This window comes from Branchiostoma lanceolatum, chromosome 6 (genome assembly GCF_035083965.1).
Source record: "Branchiostoma lanceolatum isolate klBraLanc5 chromosome 6, klBraLanc5.hap2, whole genome shotgun sequence".
Taxonomy (NCBI): domain Eukaryota; kingdom Metazoa; phylum Chordata; class Leptocardii; order Amphioxiformes; family Branchiostomatidae; genus Branchiostoma; species Branchiostoma lanceolatum.
Genome location: NC_089727.1, coordinates 10,773,175 through 10,778,832, shown reverse-complemented (window position 1 = coordinate 10,778,832; position 5,658 = coordinate 10,773,175).

Below are 5,658 nucleotides of genomic sequence, written 5' to 3'. Positions count from 1 at the left end.
CGAGACCATTCTTCAGAAGGGGGTTATAGGTGACACCACTCTTCAGCAGGGAGAGGATGGACGACACCAATCGGCAGCAGGCGGTTATGGGTGATACCACTCAAGCATGTAAAACAAGCATGGCAGGGGAATCTGTGATCAGGACATTTCGTAGCCAAGTCGATTCGCCTGCAGACGATTTGCCATCACCTAGGGAATCTTCAACTTGGGTGACACCCAGGTGACACCTCTCTTCAACAGCAACAACATGGACAAGAAATGAACGAACCACAAATGACAACGTCACACCACGAAAGCAACTTGAAACTAGAAAGGCACCATTTGCGAAGAAACGCAGCAGGTTTCCCTCCCTCTCCCTCCCCATGCAAAAATGGACTGTTCTATATCAACCTGGGAGAAATGGAACATCCCAGATCCCAACGCAAAAGTTACTCAAGCCGAGTCAAGGTATCAAAACCAAACTAGAGTTCCACGACCCATACCTTCGCCAAGCAAATTTGTCTAATTGCAATGCAAATGAAATGCAAATAAGTCTCTTACCTCAATTTATATCAATTCAGTTTCTCCATTTCCAAGTTACATATGTTGCATCTATCTTTCTTCAAGAAGCTATTGTAGCATTTTTTCATCAATTATGCAAAGTAGGTCAAAATTAACACCATCTGTATGCCTGATGATATTCACCTTTATCTAACCTAGATGTGTCACTAGTACAAATATGCGATCATTTAAAACTAGGGAATTATACAATTTTCTCATTACTTATGCAAATTAGGTCATGGTTTGCATCATTCATATCAATTAGTGTTCATCCCGAACCCTATTGCAAATTTAATGAGTTTGAAGTTTGCAATTTGCCACTATCCGCAAGGGGCCCTCTTGCGCCGCCAGCGCCAGACTGCAGTAAGTAGTCACGAAGAAAAAAGACGTACATGTCCCTAAACTTTCCTGCCTAAACCTGTCAGTAATACGTATACACACTGAGCTTTCATCTCAAGTCCTTTCTTTATCAGATGGGATCGATTAAAAGGAACTTATGATCCACCTAAACACACGCCTTTTCATGATCTATTTAGGCCCAATTATTTTTCAAACTTTAGACCATGCACTTTCGGAGCAATACAGGAACGAGACCTCAAGTAAGTGGATAGATTTTGTAAACGGTCAGACGCATGTCTTTGTATCCACTATCTTTCTACCAGACTCTAACTCCAGACACACACTAACGTTAGCATCGGTGCCATCTGATAACTAGTACCGGGGCTCCTATATTAATGCTCGAGCCGCGACGGGTAGTACTGTAAATGCAGAAATGTTCGGTGGTTTAATGTTCGCGGTTATCGCGGTGAACTCTTTACCGCGAACTTAAAACCACCGAAAAAAGCCGTTCCATTGTGTGACTAGCGCTACTATTAGTATTGCTTCAACTGCGAACTGAAAACCACCGCGAACACTCCATTTTCTCCCTACCACGATATTAAATCCCCGTGAACATCTCTGCATTTGCAGTAATCGAGTGGCAACCTGACAACACATGGACGCCACCGAAAACATAAACCTGCTGGCGAATATAGTTACGTCTCCGATCCCTCGCCAATATTTTCACCGTGATTTTCCTGGGCTGTGGTACAAAACGTACATCCCAGACCCAGAGGTTGCAGGTGGGAGATTACCGGCGTCAGGCTTAATTAAAAGACTGGGGTTGAAGATTGCCCGTAATCGGGATCCAGGAAGCAGCAGACAGGAGCAAAATATTACAGCCTGGGGTCATTCATCATCCCGGCTTGCTTCAACTTCTGATGAATGGAGCCGGAGAGACGTGCATGCATCGCAGAGGAAACCTTTACGGGATTTGAGCGTGTAACATAGAGAAGGTCAAAAGCAGAGGAAATCAACAGCACGATCGACACAAGATCTCCATATTCATTATTCTGCAGAAGCCAGTACGACAATCAGCACGGCAGTTCTGGCAGACGCCTGTACAACAATAGCACAACAGTTCTGCAGAAGTCAGTACGGCAGAAGTCAGTGCGACAATAGCCACACGTAGCCTCCTTCGCAGACTTTTAGGAACGCCGGCGTTTGATTTGGGGGGGGGGGGGGGGGGGGAAGCTCTGATTCGCCCGATGTTTGCGCGCAAACGATCTCCCCCGACATTATTTATATATATATATATATATATATTACAATATAGCCCCTGACCAAAGGTTTTGCCCATATTGTCCAATGAAAATTGAAGATGAATTTCACTTTGTCATGGAATGCTCTAGAGCTCTAGATATGATGTTTTACGTAATAAGTTATTCACATGTCTCAAAACAAGAACAGAGTATCGATACTACCGACCGTTTTGTATATATTTAAATGCAACAATCCCCACAATACGAAAATAGGTAAATATCTTAACGACTGCTTTCACATTAGGAAAAATACCGAAATTAATGATTAAACCAACTCGATCATAACTGTTACGCTATATAAAAATGTATGCTAGCCCTTATTGTATTATATTAGTAATTAGGCCCTTATTGTATTGTATTAGTAATTAGGATGTTAAGTTTTATTCTATACTTCTTCCTTGTATTATGTTTACGAATTCTTGCCATACTTTGTACCATGTAAAATTGTCGTGCAATAAAGTTCTTCTATATAAATATAAAGAACCTGACCCATGTCGAAAATCGCGAATCATCGCTCCCGGTCCCCAAAAAGCACACCAATCATTTTGTGGACGCGGCACTCCCATGATTAGAAATACAGCATTTATCTTTTCCTGGAAAACTAAAGATAAAGACCTTGAGATCGATGTGTTGCCAACCACACGAGAGTAGTTGTGCAGATAAGCCCCTCTATTCTGACACGATCGCGAGGCAAAGTTGGACATAATGAACAGGCACTCCGGGCAATGATCATCCACCAAACTGCCCGTCGAATGCTTCAGTAGGTGCCATTAATCCGTGACAGCCTAAACTACGGTTTAAAGACACCATGGCTCCGTGATAGATCTGGATACACACACACACACGCGCGCGCGCGCGCACACACACACACACACACACACACACACACACACACACACACACACACACACACACACACTCACACACACTCACACACACTCACACACACACACACACACACACACACACCACCCCACCCCACACGCACTCGTCAACCCTTACCTACACCCCCAACACACACACACACAAACACACACACACATACACACACACACACACACATACACATACACACATACATACCCTATAAACCCACAGTCCAATACCCACCCACCCGAAGTTAACAATAGAGCTTAGCCTACACCCATCACTCACCCACACTCCTGATAATCCACACCCCAAAAAGACCTCGGAGCTCCATGTTATCAAACACTGTCTTAGTTGCCGCACTTTATCTTCTCTAACGGGTGATCATGAAATGCAAAGGGTGGCAATTTGCTTAAAAAGGCTCATTTTACCAAAACTATACATATTTCATCTCCTTCTGAATGTTGATAAGCGTGCTACGCACATTTTGTAATCTTGTTAGGGACTTTGCATGCACGGCATTTAAGACCATTAACCGTTTTCCATGCACTCTGTTTATGACTGATAAACGCGTTTCATGTCCCGTTTTTATGCACCGTCTATTTCACGGTATTCCCGATCCCCGTAAGATGAGGAACTTACAATCGACCTGCCGGCTTGGATCGTGTTTAGGGTACAGACGAATGGACGTAATTTTGTTCTCTCCAAGCAGAGGTTTGGCTCCGGCTGGTTTTTAAATTTTTTTAGGCGTTTTTGTCAGTCTCTATTTTGTCTCGTTTTCTTTCATGATATCGCCAAGCCATACGCATGGTTTAGCGACAGAAAGAAAACGGGACAAAATAGAGTATTTTTGATTGTATCACTCATTGGACTTGTACCAACGCTATAAATCTGGAAAGACACTCTAAATCCGGAAAACTATATAATTTTTTTCTAAATAGCTATAGATTGACCTAATGAATTAATGTGACAAAGGAATTAATTGCAAGAGCAACAAGAGTTCCACGACTTCATTTCTCCATGAACAATTCTATTCATGCAAATGACTTACACATTTGCATAATATATGCTTGGTCATAAACACCTTTATCTAACTTACACATGTTGCAATATTGACAGTCCTATAATTTTCCAATTAGATGAATTATGGTGTTTTTGCATTAATTATGCAAATTAGGACTTTATTTGCATAATTCGTATCTGTTGATGATCCACTTTTCATAAACTGCATATGTTACATGTATTTGAGTCTGATAATGGCAAAACACTGCAAATATAGATTTTCCTCATTAGCTATGCAAATTAAGTCCCAATGAGCATAATTTGCACTTCATTGTGTATATCTCTATCTAAGCTACCTGCATACTAAATATCATGGAAAACCGTCCTTCCTTTGTTCAGTTTTCTCCTGAGAAGATTTTCACAAGAACGCCCCTGCAGTTCAATAGGAAGCTGCTAGGGGGTCCAAACCCACACCACGTCTTCATTACACCACAAGCTTTCTGCCACCCAAAAAATCAAGACCACAGCACGTCCAGGTCAAAAGATACAAAAATGGAATTTCTGCTGCAGTACCAAGGTCACATGCCAGGGGGCCCAAAATCGACCTTGAATTTCGGCTTCACAACACCTACCCACATACCAAATATCATCGTAATCCATCAAGAGGCTCTTGAGTTATGCTGACTACAGTAGTTCGGAAACACAGACAGACAAACAGACAAACAAACAAACAGACACACAGACACACCCAAAACAATATCTCCATTTTTCATGGAGATAAAAATGTCTGCAAGTATGATGTAACAGAAGGCTATCAATATCCGGGTAACAATTCGGTGTCTGTCCAGGGACATGGCCAGTTCTGAAAAATTCTTCAGAATTCTAGGAACGTTAGTAGAATTCTGGGAACGTCAGTCAGAATTTAAGCAAGTTTTGGGAATATTTGATTCAAATGATGTATGTTTTCTTTAGAATCTCTTAAAGTTCTTCTGGATATAGAGTTTCTTTCAAGATTTAGACTGTGGCCTGTTGTATGTAAATTTAGTTTAAGGTTTACTAAAAAAATACTGTACTTGTTCACCACTCCGCACCCTCTTCCGTCAATCAGTGAACGTCTGACAGCTTTTCATATTGGACAAGTTATGAAATAGGCACTTGCCTCTGCAGGTTCTCTAATGCTCAAAACTAATACGGCACGTAGAGTGTATCTTGTGTCAGCTTCTGTAATTTCAGGAGATACGTGTGTGGTCCAGAGGAGGAAGGTGCTGTCATGAAGCGGCCGGTTAGCGAGCCCTCCGGGAAGGGCTGTCAAACAGGCGCGAAAACAACACTATTCATGTGACGTGAACACGCCATTGGGAAATAAACTGGCTTCTTGAAGGGCAGTCATTTTGTCAGGCTCTCGGGTCTGAATTGTTTGGCCAGGAGCACTGGTGCCTTGGGCAGGTACGGCTCCATGAACAGGCGCTGTCTGAATGTACCATTCCTAAAACAAGCACGACCAAATAAACCGTTACAATAAATGAACATGCCCCGCAGTGCTATCAAAGAGGCCGAAAGCAATATTAGGGCCAAAAAAAATAAAATAAAAAAATCGACTACGTCGTAT